Source organism: Vulpes lagopus, chromosome 6 (genome assembly GCF_018345385.1).
Source record: "Vulpes lagopus strain Blue_001 chromosome 6, ASM1834538v1, whole genome shotgun sequence".
NCBI lineage: Eukaryota > Metazoa > Chordata > Mammalia > Carnivora > Canidae > Vulpes > Vulpes lagopus.
This window is the reverse complement of record NC_054829.1, coordinates 54,330,994-54,345,300: the sequence shown is the minus strand read 5'-3', so window position 1 is coordinate 54,345,300 and position 14,307 is coordinate 54,330,994. Positions and strand designations below refer to the sequence as shown.

The 14,307-nt window shown below is 44.3% G+C and overlaps 1 protein-coding gene across 3 annotated transcripts in view; it reads left to right on the top strand.

Moving 5' to 3' along the window:
* The first annotated feature begins 6,103 nt into the window (after window positions 1-6,103).
* The window catches only part of LRFN5 (leucine rich repeat and fibronectin type III domain containing 5), a 235,858-nt gene continuing 227,654 nt past the window's right edge, over window positions 6,104-14,307 (top strand). For all 3 annotated transcript variants that reach the window (XR_005988304.1, XM_041757997.1, XM_041757995.1), the window contains exon 1: window positions 6,104-7,104. The gene's annotated coding sequence lies outside the window, so the exon portion shown is untranslated. The remainder of the gene's footprint in view (window positions 7,105-14,307) is intronic.

Genomic DNA, 14,307 nt, shown 5'->3' with positions numbered 1-14,307 from the left:
CTGTGGTTTCAACCAGATGAGTGTGTCACATTACTGCCGACTTGTGGCCACCTGATTGAAATTCAGGGGCACATTTTGGAGAAAAATAAACATTAGAAAACAGACTAAAAAACTACAGCGTAAAAGCAAGCAAGAGCTTTCTTATGCAGTTTATTATCAGGTATTTTAGAACTAAAGGTAATATACACAGTTTGAAGAAGTTAAGTCCATAGACTTTCAACAACGATCACTTCCATCTAATATGACTTGACATGTCTACTAATACTCATAAATCAAGTCGTAAGAACAACAATGAAACTTTTTAAGACAATATGTTTTTAAGATAATTATATAAAGACTGGCTTCATTTAAAAATAGAGTGTTAAGTAAGGGGCACCTGGCTGACTCAATGGGTAGAACATATAATTCTTGATCTCCGGGATCATGAGTTCAAGCTCCACATTGGGCATAGATTGAACTTTAGTTGTTTTTTTTTTTTTCAAGATTTTATTTATTTATTCATGAGAGACAGAAAGAGAGAGAGAGCAGAGGCATAGGCAGAGAGAGATGCAGACTTCCCACAGGGAGCCTGATGTGGGACTCAATCCCAAGACCCTGGGATCACAACCTGAGCCAAAGGCAGACCCTCAACCACTGAGCCACTCAGGTACCCTAGAGCTTACTTACAAAACAAAACAAAAAAAAAAGAATCAAGTCAAAATGTTCCTGAATATATAAATATAAAACTTTCTAAATGTTTTTCCAAGGTTAAAAACTAGGCTCATAGCATTTTCAAAAATACGTAAAAGATAAAATAGAGAATATAGTACCATACGTGGCATTCAATCCTGTATGCAAATTTACGAATGACTGTAGTGTCTTAGCTTCCTGGATAAATGACATACTTTACAGAAATTCTACTTTTTAGAAATCATGTTCATATTTCTAAAGTGGGTAAACAACTAGTCACTGACACTTTGGTTTGAATTAGCTTTGAATTAGCAAATTAAATTTGTTTTCTTAAGACTTTAATTAGATCCATTTAATAATATGGCTAACTTATTGACAAGATTATTTGACAAAAGGAAAATAATTCACAATATTGTACCATTCTTCTCTGGATTAGATATTTCTAGGTAGGATGTTGTGCTTTGGGGCTTCTGGGTAACTATATGGAAGTGCTAGACAATAAGGAATTGATACCAGGACATAACCGAATAAGGAAGAAAAATAGATGGATGGATATTAAAGACAGTATCTACGTCTTGCTTGCAATACTGCCTAAGAATTGCTTTGCCCCTCCTGCGATGTTTATCTCTGAAATAACTTCTCCTCTTTGAATTTTCTCAAAAAGTTCTTGCTTATGACACAATCCTTAAAAATATTACACTTGTGTTTTAATAATTAAGCTTCAATAAAGACTCTTCTTAGTAAAAGAAATGGCCACTCTCATCTAATAAGTTATTGGGGTCTTATTGCTAGTTCCAGCTATCATGAGGTAGACCTTAATCACATAGTGCACCATTACCATCATCTATCAAGGTTAAAAAGACAACAAAGAAAACAGGAAAAAAAAAGTAAATGTATGCTTTACACAAGTAAAAATATCAAAAGACAATAAAAATTATTTAAAAATAAAGGGAAAATATCTTCTGTCTCTACTAAGAATGTTAAGTAGTAAATATATTTGATATTTTTGGAAGATCTAAAGTGGATCTGTTCACTTATAAAAGAAATATGCTAGATCTTCAAGTCTGGTTAGAGTTCAGTTGAATCCTTTTTTGGGGAGGTAAGGGGTAAAACATAAGTAGAGCAATGAGAAGCAACTTTTTTGGGGGGGTAAGGCGGTAAAACATAAGTAGACCACCACAATTTGTACCTTAGAACTTTATAGGCAGGAGCAACATCAGAAACCTATTTCTAAGATAATTAAATCTCTTTTTACATTTCAAAACCATGCATGGCACAACTATGACAGTTTTTTTTTTTTTAAATCTTTATGTTTGGTTTTTACTTAACTTTTTTAATGTTATCACTTCAGTTCAGAAACTTGTCTTTTCCTGTTGTTTCTTCATATCATTTTCCAGTCTTTAATTAACAGAGAGCCTTATATTAATAAAAGAACCAAAAGCTCTTCACAATAGTGATTTATCACCCAGAAAATCTGGAGATAATTTCACCTTAAATAACATTAAAAAAATAACATTTTAAAAGTGTACATCAACAAAAAATGGATTGAAAAGACAATTTATCACACACGTCAATCCGCAAAAGTAAGAAAATTCATGGAGAATAAATCATGCCTTTCTCATTGCCTTGGAAGAAACTCAAATGCCAAACAATAATACATCAGAAACTTAGGTTACCTTTTAGTTATTATTACTTCACTGACAAAATTCACATTTCTATTTGTTGTCTGAAATTAGCAAAATACAAGTTTTCCAAATTCTGGATTATTCTGGGACAACAGTTCAACATTTATAACCATGATCATTAGAAAAACAATCTGGGAGAGAGAAACTTGACATAGTTTTTAAAGTGATTTGGCATAAACATTGGGTTTGGGGATAAATTAAGAAAGTCAGGCAGATATATTGAGAAAAGTAAAAATTAAATTATCTATTGAAATACATCTTTACTTCTTTTTAGATACTGATGTACAAATGGACTCTGTTCTAGAAAGAATCTGCTTGGACTCTTAAAACTTTTCCAATTACCTAGTTGGTTAGCGCCAACAACCAGCGTACAAGCAAACCAGAGATTGCTCTCTTCCTTTCAGAGGCCCCTTTTTTCCTTGGAAGGAAATAAAAATAAAAACTACCCTTTGTTAACTTTGAGATCCTTTGGGAAAGAGTATCTTAGGCTCTCCTTGAAAGTCGTGCCATCATCTATTGAGGACCAGGTAAAGCAAAGCTCTTCTTCTCTGTCATTGGCAGACTGTGTGATCAGCTTCCACGGGGCAGAAAGGAACAGGGTATGTGGAGAGGGAGAGTTCAAGGCTTTTCCAGTGAGCGCTTTCTCGAAATCAGTTGAAACTGGGAAAGTAGAGGAAAGCACTTTCCAATACAATGCATCACGGTGCAGTAAGGCTGGGGTGAATGAAGAGAGGATGTATTTATGAGCTTGGTAGGGCTTGCAACACAAGAGGACACGAGAAGTTACACATTATTACTCCTCCACATTAAGGAAACGTTGCTCTCATCTTTCTCGTGCAAACACACACACACACACACACACACACACACACACACACACACGAGCTTTTCCTAAAAGCACCCAGTCATCTATTTGAACTTTGCCCTGTTCTCATTGCCAGACTTCTTACAGCTGGTTAAATATACCCCCTCCTCACCTCCGTCCAGGCACCTTTAGAAAGAAGAAAGAAAAAGAGAAAAAAGTGATTTAGTTCAGCGATGCACGGTCTTTGGATTTCTCATTCGACATCTCTCTCTACTTTGGTCCCCGGGAGGAACTGCAAAAACCTTTACTTCTCGGACTTGGGCGGCTCCTGTCAGCTCAGCAGGAAAGGGTAGCAAGCGAGACAATCCTGGAGGAAAACGGAGTCACCCCCGCGTCCTCAAGTACTTGCAAGTGCTCGCTCCCGCGGCTTCGACTTCGTCCCGGCAGCTCCGGGACCCTCCGCCGCCCTCCAGCGAAGTCCCAGAAGAGGCCAAGTGTGAAGTGGCACCGAGACGGCCGCGCTGCCGCCCCGCTCCTCCGGGACGGGGGGGTCTGGGCTGGGTTCGCCGCCGGTTCTTGCCGTGCACTTTTCGGAAACTCAAGTCCCGTACTTCGGAGGACACAAAGCCACAGGGAAGCACGGACGGTTTTAGGGGAGCCTCGCCTGGACGGCAGCGGCGTCCCTTCGGTGTATGTTGGGAGGTCTCTCCGCACTGCCCCCGACCGCGGGAGGCCGCCGCCCCGGCTCGGGAACCCCGACGGACCCCGGACCCCGGACCCCGGACCCCGGACCCCGCGCCGCGGCGGAGACACCGGGAGGCCCGCAGGAACCGCAGCCCCGCGGTGCGCGCCTTCGCAGCAGAGCAGCGGCCAGGGGCGCGCGGGCTCGTACACCCTGGATTGGAGTCGGAGCCCGGGGTCGGGGGCGGGGGGGCGCGCAAAGGGAGAACTGAGCAGAAGGAGACGAGAGCAAGCCCCCTCCACCCCTCGGCTTCTTTCCCCAGAGGCGGCTGTGCGGTCCCGCTGCTGCGTGGGTGCACGTGTGCGCGCTTGGGCGAGCTCAGTGGGTGTGCTCCAGGGCGAGCGCCTTTGTGCCTCCGCAGGGCAACGCTAAAGCCTGGCAAGGGCAGTGCCGGCAGCACCATCCGAGAGCGCCCATCCGAGGGGGCCAGTAGCACGTGGCCTTGCCCACTAGGCCAGGAAGACGCCCTTATTCGCCAGCTTCCCTCCGCAACCCGCGATTCTCCCCTTCTCTGCGGGTTCTGACTGGTGTCGGGGCCGGCCCGAGATCCTAGCTAAGAGGGGGCAGGCCCCCCTCCACCTCCCACCCCCCACCCCCCACCCCCCACCCCCATCCCCGCCCCAAGGCCGAAAATCAAATGCTGGAGACGTGAAAGGGCTTCCCGGTTCCAGCAGAAAGAAACAGCGTGATTGCACCGGGGGATTCCCGAAAGGAAGCTTTTTGCAGACTGGAGGGAGCGAGAGAGAAGGTCCCCCGAGTTGCGGCAGAATCGGGAGAAACGCCGATCCCCGGGCCCCTCTGCGCAGAGCCCAGCCTAGCTGTACCCCCGCGCCTCTGACCTCAGTGGTGAGGCCTGCAGAGGTCACCCCGTGCGCTTGCTTTCTGCCCTCGACATACTGAAATGTGACGGGCTGCAGCCCTGGTGATGTCTAACGCCGAGCCGGGTTGACTCTCAGATGTAACAATGCTTTTTAAGCGTCTTTCCCAAATCTGATTAGCTAGAGAACCAGTCACTACCTACTACTAAGGGAGCCGGATGAGGCCGGCCGCAGGCCACAGAGACCTCAAGCCCGCGGCCCTCCGTCTTAGGGTCTCCCGGAGGCTATTAGAGCTCGTGATTGTCCCCACCGCTGCTGGTGGCCGCTAGACCCGGTGATACTCCTTTATCCCGTCGCCGTGGGGGCGCCGTGGGGGCAGCGGGTGGTCCGCAAGTTTCTCTTTTACGGGAGGCTGGGGACGCCCCTAGAAGTTCGCCTCCGTCTTCAGCCTGGCCGCCTTCCCCTCCCCCTCCCTCCCCCGCCTGGGGATTCGCGGGCGCCTGCTGGACCCTCTCCTCTGGCCCGGGGTCAATCGGCAGGCGGGGGCGGGGGCGGGGGCGGGGGCAGAGGGCGGCGCGGCGGCCCCCGCGGGGGTCTCGCCTGACTCCCGAGTCTGGGAGGCGCGGTAGCTCCCGTCATTGCGGCGAGGGCCGGGCCCACGGCCGCGCGCCCGCCGCCCCCGCCGCCGCGGCCGCCTCCATGCTGCAGCGCCGGACGCGGTCCTTCCCCGCGGGGCGGCTGCCGGCGCCCGAACCCGCGGCCGCGGGGAGCCTGCGCCCGGGGCCCGCCCTGGTCGCAGCCTGGGACCGGGGCCGCCAGCCGCACGCCTGAGCTGCGGACTCGCCGCGGGCAGCGGGCAGCGGGCAGCGGGCAGCGGGCAGCGGGCAGCGGGCGGGGAGTCGGCCCGCGTGTGCAGAGCGGCCCGAACTGAGCACTCGTGTGTGTGTGTGTGTGTGTGTGTGTGTGCGCGCGGGTGTTTGCGCGTGTTTTCTCCTTTTCCCTAGAGGATGTGAATGTCTTCGCAGCTGGCTGCTCCCTTAGGATTCCTGAGTGTGGAGCTCTGGGCTGTGAGCACAACCCACCCATATAATCCATTTTGCACGGTCGGTTTAGATCAGGAGAAAAAAAGCGCAACTGGACGGGGGTGGGGCCGACCAAGGAAACCTTCTGGAAATATACACACATTCACAAGAGAGAGGAAGAATGAAAGACACGAGATTTTCATAACCTTCTTGCTGACCCTTCTGTTTTCCAAAAAGACTCTGGATCTTTGCTACCTTTTGAAGTCATCTTGGATTTTTTTTTTTTTTTTTTTTTTTTTTTTTGGTGTAAACCGCTCTCCAGCTAGCTCGTGTGTGTGTGTGTGTGTGTGTGTGTGTGTGTATGCGCGCGCGCGCCTCTCTGATGCATTTGACTGTCTTTTATCCAACTGCCCAGAAGCAAATGTTGTTAACTCGTCGGTGCCCCCTCGATGCCCGGGTTCTCGAAGAACAGGGAGGACGCCCAGACCCATTTTGCCGGCTGGATTCGGAACCGCTGCCTGGCTGCGGACCCATGTGTGGATCAGTTTACCCAGAGGCTTAGAAAGCTCCGGTATTCACTTGCTTCCAGGTACATCACAAGGTCACCAGAGGGTCTTGTAGCCGTCTTGTTTCCGTGCATCTAGACCTTCCCTTCTTGGCCAGAAGGATATTTATGTTTCGATCCACATCATCTGAAGGCAAAAGTTCAGCCCTTCCAGCTGGTTTCTGTACAAACAAGGTAACAAGGATTGCTTTTCAAACTGCTTAACAAAATCCCCGACTCTTCCTCAGCCCTTTCCCGGCTCTCTCCTCCCCACTAAAATGTCACCAGCTCTTGAATTACGTGGATTTGGGTTGGAGGAGAACTTGAAGAAAACGTGATCAAAAGGCGATGCCAAACCACTCTCTTTTCTGCCTGTGGTCCGGTGGGCATCAAAGCCGATCGTGAGAAGGACCAGTCCCCTCCTTATTTCTCCCTCCCCGTGCTGTGCTGGATGTGCGTGTGCAAGAGTGAATGCGAGTGCGCGCGCGCCTGTGTGCGAGTGTGTGTGTGTGTCTGAGTGTGTCTGTGTGTGCGTGCGCGGCCGCCCTGCCTCTGCCCGCTCCCCGGGCGCAGAAACGCGGGTTTCATGGGGCGATCGCCGCGGATCCCCCACCCAGCGCGACCTGCGGGCAGCGGCGGCAGTGGCAGGAGCCGCCTTTCGGACTCCCTAGGATGCGGCTGCTGAGCTATGGCAAAGGGCAGCAAAGTGACAAGCGAGACCCGCGTACGACTGTGAAAGCCACCTGGAGCCACCTTGCCGGGATTGTACCTGCGGGCAGAAAGTCCTCCTACGACCGTCTTTTCCTCTAGAGGCACCAGGTAACAAGCAAACGACTACCCCGCCTCACCCAGTTTCCTTCTGATCTTGTTTCTAGTGTTTTATCTGCATTGCAGGCTACTTTACTTATTAATGTTTCGAAAATCATTAGGAAGGGCTGGATATCCAAGGGCGCTCTGTGATGTTGTAATAAAATTTCTGGGAGGTGGTATATAAATCTATACCTGAGCACTTAATCTGGCGGTGAAAGCTAAGGGAATATGGACACGCTCCACCCTAAGTGATGATATGGGAAAGCCGGGCATGCTGAACCTGTCTGAAGATGCCAGAGATTAAAATTCCATGTTTCCTTCAGGCTATGGTTGCCACGGACCATTTGGTATCCAACCCTCCCCAGACTGTGGAGTGCCAGAGGGTGTTTGGTTTCCACCCATCATTTCAGGCAAGGATCCTTTTGACCCTTCTCTACCTCTGGTGCCAGGTTGTTTTCCTCTCCTCATTGTGGACGAGCTTGCTAGATCCTTTAGTAGTTGTAAATTACGCATCTGGAGACTTTAATCTGAAACGGAGTTTTCTTGGAACTTGCTTTGCATGAAAGGGAATTCATTGTCACCGGCGTGTGTGCTGAGACAGGGTATTTAACTGCGAGCGTTTGCTTCTATATAGCAAAATAGATCCGTGAAAGAAGTCATTTTTATACCGAGAGGAGCAAGGCTACAACCATAACCACCACTCCAGTACCATCCCCAGCTATAAGGTCTCGGTGGTGGAGCTTGTGTGCGCGTGGCTGGTTTGGTTGCTTTTGGTTTGCTTGTTTCTGTATAATATGTATTTTGAAAATTCTTGCCAGTGCATTGATTTACAAGGAACAGGGTGGATTTGCGACTGCCTAATTAACATATTGGATCTGATACGTTAAAACGGAGATTCCCATGGCTGGCTGGCTGAGTCAGAACAAATTTAGCGAACTTCCAAAAGCCCCTGACCCTCGCACCTTATTTCTCTCATTTCCTTTTTCCATCACATCTGCGTCCCTCTGCAGAAATTTCACTCCTTTCTCGAGAGCATTCGGATTAACAAGATAAAGCACTTGCAAAGTAGTCTCATCAATGTTTTATTCCGTAGTGAAGGCGGTCTGAATAATTCAGCCGAGGAGTGCTCGTCTGTGTCCTGCCTCCCGTGGCTGCCTGCTGGGTGCACCCAGCCGAGGGTTTGGCCCGGCCCAGCGCGAGGCGCCCCGCTCTGGAGGCAGCGAGTGGAGATGCGCCGAAGGTTTGTCTTTGCTAAGGCAGCTTAGAAAGTGTCGGGGCGCTGCCTCTTTTTCTCCGCTTGCTGCGTTTCTATAGATATCCATATGATGGCATTTGCAGACTACGAGCTGGCCACTAGCTAGCTGCTCTCGCCGTCCCTGACTCCTCTGGAGTCTGGGCTCGGCTGCTGCTGCAGCCCTCGCAGGCTGGTGGTGCTACAAGGCCGTATATGCAGCGGGCTTGGGGGCTGGGCTCCGCCACTGCAGCTGCCAGGCCCTCGTCGACACTTTTTGGGGAGGGGCGGGAGAGCTCAGCAGGCCCCCTGGCAGACAGTAGGCGCATCACCGCTGAGGTGGCGGCCTGGATGTGAGAGGAAGGAGGTGGAGAGAGACGCGTGGAGGGCAGTGAGGTCCTGCTTGACTTCCTGCGCCTGCAGTCCTCCACCCCCTTGTAAATGAATATTCAAGAACATAGAAGAAAGCTGGCTGCAAAAATGCCTTGATACTCAAATATTGCATGGTTTCTCAGGTTTCAAAACCTGAAACTAAGTGTGTTTTTCCTAGATTTCCATTTTTCCCCCTCTCTCTTTTCTCCTCTTTTGCTCTCCTGGATTTAATTAGGTCATTTTTACTCCTGTTTTATCTCCAGTTGGAATACCACTGAAAAGACACCCCCACCCCCCACCGTGCACAATAAACGTCAAGGCAACGAGGGCCATTCTTCAGATAGATTCGCTCTGTAAGGTAGGGAGAAACAAGAAAGGATAACTTGACTTTTAACAGAAAAGCAGGTCCACACTCTATTCTCTGAAGACTCAAAAAAAAAAAAAAAAAAGGGTACTGCCTGAAGAAAAACTAAAACTAAGTAGGGATTTGGGAGGAATTAGATGAGAACTGTTCCTTTCTTTTTTCTTTTCTTTTCTTTTCTTTTCTTTTCTTTTCTTTTCTTTTCTTTTCTTTTCAAGTTAATTTTTTTTTTTTTTTAAGGATTTCCCTCATCACTCAGAAAATCCTGGTCAGAAAACTGATCTGTGTGTACTAACAATCTCACAAAGACACTTCTTCGTCCCCCCAAATTCTCCAGAATATTATTACAACAGAAACTATATCATACTCATAATATTTGTTAGCAAATAAGGCATCCTTCTTTCGAGGGTACCCAAGAAAGAAGGAATGCTGGTGCAGAATAGAAGTACCTGGGAAAATAATGGGTTTTCTCCATCTCCATCCTCATTTCACTTCTCTCTGGCCTTTTCACCATTCTGCAGGTTAGGTCTTGTCTTTGTATCCTCATACTGAGGGAAGGCAAAACAAATGCATTAGCTGACTTTAGAGTGCTTAAAAGACTAAACATAGATTATGGTGTGATTCATGTTTTAAAACGCCATTCATTTGTGCAGATTGGAGTTAGGTGAAATGTCAAAGCCAAATAGGCCTCCTTTCACAGAAGTTCCTGAAAAATGGAGATTTTTGCCTCCCTCCCCTTCTCCCTTGTTTGGAGGAACGGAGAGGTACATACCAGTTAGCTTGAGGATCTGAGTCCACTGACCTTGTACTTAGATAGAGCTGGCTCATCTCACTCATGGGTTAAGATTGTCAGGTGTTGTTAGGAAATTTCCCAGCAAAATGTTCCTTCCTTTTAGGCTCCCTTATGCTTACCATCAAGAGGGGCAGAACAATAGGGCCAGAGGGACACCCATGGGAACCGACTTGAGCATATAGGCAGGTAGGAAGAACTTGCCACTTGACTCCTGTCCCCCAGACCATTTCTTTTAGTCATTTTTGTCTTTTCTCTTTTCAAGAAGAGAATGACCTTGAGCAACACCAGTCTCCTGTGCTTCACATACCTCTTTTCCTCTTCAAACATGTGATGTATGTATCAATATAGAATCACATGCTTATCTACTTTGGTTTTGAAATATGATATTCCGGGATTTGAGAGGGGTTCATTAAGAAAAATCTTTGACTACTACCAGGCAGAGGTGATTTTTTTTTTTCCCTTTTTTCTCATGAGGGGAATGGCAAGAGCTGTGGTCACATGAAGGAAAATTGTCCCACCTTTTTCCCCTCTTCATCATTTTTGTCTCCTACATCATTAAATGCATTCTTGGTGTTAAAGGAGTGTCTGGTTATGGCATTGGTGTTTAAGTGACCCTCATATGTTATGTCTGCTCTTCATCTTTTCCTGAATGACCATTGGTTCCCTTTTGTTCATTTAAACCAGTGTTCTGTTTCCTCTTGCTGCTTGAAGCACTTTAGGCTTGGTAGTTTTGCTGAGTTTTCTAGCTGGTGAAATTAGGATCTTGCTTTCTGCTGATACTATTGCTGTGTTGTTCTGTGGTTGGGATGAGATGCTTGCAGATATCTAACAATGTCCCTGCCTCTACATAAAACTACCATGTAATAAACTCTGTATCAAACTCTGTATTTAGTTATTTTAAGAAAAAAATTACAATTAACAAGATTGCTAATAAATAGATGCCAATTTTGAGGTTAGAGGAAGAAGACTACTTAAAACTTTCTAGTGGCTTGACTGGGTAATCTATTTCACTTATCCCAGTGATTGCTATTTTTCATTTACTTAGGAAAGTAACATTGGCATTACTTTCAAAGTTCTAACTTTTATATTTTATTGAAGAATAAAATATATGAGTTTAGGCTTTTAAATAAATAGTATACATGACTAACAGGCAATTTTGCTAAATCATTCTACTGACACATATGTGTATAGCTCTGCCTCGTTAATAAACTCTGAAAGTGAGACTACTTACTATATTTCAACAGCCCACATTTTTATTCCTGTGGCATCCTTCAATCAGTGAGGACTATTTAAAACCTGAGGCAGTAATAATTTGTCCATTACATGGTGTATGCATGGTGAAATTAAGAAGAATTATGTTTATCAGTATTGAAGGGTTTCTGGTTAGAAGTGAACCATTTTTGTTATGCCCTATCAATATAACATAAATTGTATGTTTTTATGAAAACTCCAGTTTTATATAACAAGAGATATAAATACAAGAATTAATTCAGAGATAGTTAATACCATCTTAAAGCTTTTCCATCATAGCATTCTGATAGTGTTCTGACAATGCTTTTTACTGAACTATGACATAATTTAATAGTAATTATGAAGACGGTTAACAAGTAATAGAAAATTATAATGAGATGACATGATTATATAAATGCACATTTTGCTGATACCAAGGAAACCACATGAATGGGCTTTGTTATTAAACTACAAGCTATATCAGTAAGATTTCTCAGAAATTGGCTTTGATGGCCTATGTTTATTAAGTTACAAACTTGGGCACATTGGGAAGAAAATGCAAACTGATCGATTTGAGTCTTCCTAGATAATATATATCTTTTTATAAAAGAAATCTGTCTACCCACAGACCTCATGCTATTCTTTTCTTTGTGGGGGCATATATGCAATTTATTGCTTTAAAAAACCTTCCACAGAAATATTTTGAATTTGGCATGATGAAGAACAATTGCAGAATTACCATTGGATATTGAATACTTTAGATTTTATAGCAGAAAGGATCTGGGAAAGAAGTAATAAGATAAACATATAAAGTTGTACATTCTCCTCCCCTCCCCCCCCCCACCAAATCTGGAAGCTGTTTCTGAATTCTTAGAAAAAAAGACTAAATGAAAATGCTAATTAGTTCAATATATAGTCAATTAGAACTAGTGTATTTGATCAGAGATAGAAGCCACAACAGTGTCGCTTATATTACTCTTTTTACTTTGCCCTGTGCAGCTCTTTTGAGGAAATACTAAAGAAAACTGAAGGATTCATGTCAGTTGCTTCCTGCATTTCATTCCCCATGTTGACTTTGCATTTTTTGTCTTCAAGTAGGTTTTTCCTGAGTCTTAGTGGTGGTGCTTCCGAAGTTATAGAATATTTGCATTACAGTAATTTATTAGTGGGAATATACCAACTCTGTTATGAAAACTTTTTCTTCTTTGGAAATACAGGCTGTGGTATTTTCTTAGTGATTACCTCTTTGTTATGTTTTCCATGGTATAAAGATGAGGTTATTAAATGACTTATGTGGATTTATTAGTGTTAAGGCATTTGTATAGCAACATTAAAATGCATATGATTTACACGGTGATATTGAACACTATAGAGTAGTGCTTGCACTTTTTTCTAGACTGATAGATACTATTCTATCAGTACTATTCACAGATATTTAAATATAAAGTGCCTCATTTAATAGAAATGTTTCTACCTTTGCATTGAAATTTTAGGGGTTATTTATAGGAATTATGTTGCATATTTGCCATGTATTGATTGTTCAAATGTCAAGCACTTTAACAAACTATAACTAGACATTGGATCCTGACCTCAAGGAACTTATTTTCCTAATAACAGGAAGGATGTAAACAAATACATAAGTTTGAAAGTAATTGATATTTTTAAAATCCTATTTTGATTTTTTTTTTTTTTTTTTTTTTTGCTTTGTAGTAAGAAGAGGAAATTTGGAAACTGTTACTATACTTTGTGGAGGTTGATACTGTGCAGTGGTTAGAAGCATGAACTTTGGGATTTCACAAACCTATGTCTCATGCTTATGTAACCTTGAGCAAGTCTTGAAACCTCTCTGAGACTTAATGTCTTCACCTATAAGATGAAGCTAATAATAAAAAACACTTAGCTGCTATCATTACCATCATCATTGCCATCATCATTATCATTTCATCATTAGCTATCCTGAGCGTAAAGGAGAAAAAAAGGATACTAATTGGATGATATCAAGGCCTATGCTTGGGATTGTAGACCCTCAGGACCCCAGGGAATGCTAAAGCTCAGCCAAACCAAGGACCGCACAGTCCACTGTCTTCAGAAACCAAGCATATGTGAATCTTAAACCCAGGAAATCTGGCTGGGTTTACAAAATTGTAGGTTGAAGCATCTCTGGTACACTAGTGAGTGCATGGTTTTCCCAAGACATTCATATTTAAATTCATTTTACTTCCTGATGGGTCTGGTATTATAAAACGTCTGAGTTATTCTGATATCTATTCAAATTTAAATTTTCTCTAAAGCATCCCTGCCAAGTGGTCATCTTGACTAAGCCTGAGTACCTTCAGTGACTCTAAAAATCACTCCACCTAAACTGGATTATTCCATTTTGTATAGGCATATTATCAAATTTATATATATATATATATATATATATATATATATATATATATAAAGATTTTATTTATTTATTCATGAGAAACACAGAAAGAGAGACAGAGACACAGGCAGAGGAAGGAGAAACAGTTTCCATGCAAGGAACCTGATGTGGGACTAGATCGCAAAAATCCGGGATCACACCCTGAGCCAAAGGCAGACGTTCAACCGCTGAGCCACACAGGTGTCCCTCAAATTTATTTTTGAAGTTGAGCTAAACATCTGACATCTTTGGCTTCTAATTAGTTTTAATATGGGAGGAGGGGCACACAACAAATCTAATTCCAAGTACCACAAATATTTAAACTGAATTACTTGAGATCACCAAACCGTGATTGCTCTGCTTATGACTAAACATAACCCTACCTAAACTGATTTCGGACAGTTTTCTATGTGTCATGATTTCAAGCCCTTTACTGTTTATACTCAATAAATGTTATCCATCATTCGTCTTTATCTCCACCTCCAGTTTGTTTGTGTCACTTTACATGCAAGTGTGATACCAGCTCCAGCAAACCACAAGGGTTGATTAGTGTAGCATTGAGCAGAAGCTTTATTTCCTTGCTTTTGGAACAAAGGAAGCAGGTACATGCTATGCTGTAACCATCCATCCAGCACTCATGTCATATTTACTATTTGATCAACGCCTTCTCTCCTTTTGATCCTGAACAAGGCATTGGAGTCTTTAACACATACCTCTCAGATGCTACAGCTTCATTGATCCAAATTGTCATGAGACTAGAATTATTTGCCATTCTGAGTCTAGACCCTAGTGCAGACATCTGAGATCACTTTCATAAT